A 1,424-nucleotide genomic window follows, 5' to 3' on the forward strand; every position below is an offset into this window, starting at 1 on the left:
CACTTGATTCCACGGTGCAATTTGATTATATGAACAAATATAGTATCTTTTGATTTGGAATTCACTAAGAACCCAAGAAACAATGGTTCTATACATACTCCCTCTTAAAAGAACTTTCTATTCAATATCTACTCCAACACTATTTCTTGAGTTCTTACTTTGTGCCCAGCACTGTGCTGATGCCTAAAAAACACCACAGGCATTTTTTATTATTTGAGTATAATTTTATCCATTTCACATACAAAAGGAATCAGACTTTGTCCAAAGTCAGCATTCTTTTTTTTTTTTGAGATGGCGTCTGGCTTTGTTGCCCAGGCTGGAGTGCAGTGGCGCGATCTCGGTTCACTGCAAGCTCCGCCTTCCAGGTTCACGCCATTCTCCTGCCTCAGCCTCCCAAGTAGCTGGGGTTACAGGCATAAGCCACCGCGCCTGGCCCTAAATTTACTTCTTAAGGAACAAGAAAACAAAGAGCAAACTAAACCCAAAGCTAGTTTTAAAAGGAAATAATAAAAATGAGAGCCAAGGAAAACAACATAGAAAAATAAAGAAAATCAATGAAAACAAAAGCTGGTTCCTTGAAAAGATCAACAAATGGACAAACCTTTAGTTACACTGATAAAGAACAGAGAAGATTAAAATTACTAGAACCAGGTAGGAAAGTGGGGATATTACTATCGACCTTAAAGTAATAAAAAAGATTATAGAAGAATACTATGAAAAATTATAGGCCAACAAATTAGCTAGCCTAGATGAAATGGACAATCTATCAAAACTGGCTTACGCAGAAATAGAAAATCTGAACATATCTATAGCAAGACTGAATAGGTAATCAAAAACCTCTCCCTCCAAAAAGTCCAGGCCCAAATGTCTTCACTGGTGAATTCTACCAAACATTTGAAGAAGTATGCTGAGCGGGCTGGCCAAGTATATATACTTAACAGGTTATAGAAGAAGTGATGAACATTGATGAAGGGGGTCCTAATGTGTGCGCACTAAATAACCACGTATGTTATAGGCATTCCGTGCTTACTATGGGGTGAGGACTTAACATTTACATGTATTATAATTAGGCCCTATATGTTACAAGGTGAAATAAGGACACGAAGACACTCAAGTGTGCAGCCTCTGTAAAACCAGCCAGAACCAGTCCATGGCCAGTGGTCTCTTATCAGGAGAAAGTTACAGAAATCAGTCTCTTGTCTAAATCTCTGGTTATGGCTTGTGGAACAGGGAGGCTCAATGAGTCAGTGTCTGGTGGTTGGTGACCTGTAATTTATCTTAAGGCCAGTGGTTCTTTAGCTGTTAAAGAAAAAGGAAAAAAAATACCCTTTGTGGTAATTAGAACATATATATATATATTATATATATATCTTATATATATATATTATATACATATCATATATATCTTATATATATATCTTATA

Source organism: Rhinopithecus bieti, unplaced genomic scaffold (assembly GCF_001698545.2).
Source record: "Rhinopithecus bieti isolate Rb0 unplaced genomic scaffold, ASM169854v2 scaffold_4666, whole genome shotgun sequence".
Classification (NCBI taxonomy): domain Eukaryota; kingdom Metazoa; phylum Chordata; class Mammalia; order Primates; family Cercopithecidae; genus Rhinopithecus; species Rhinopithecus bieti.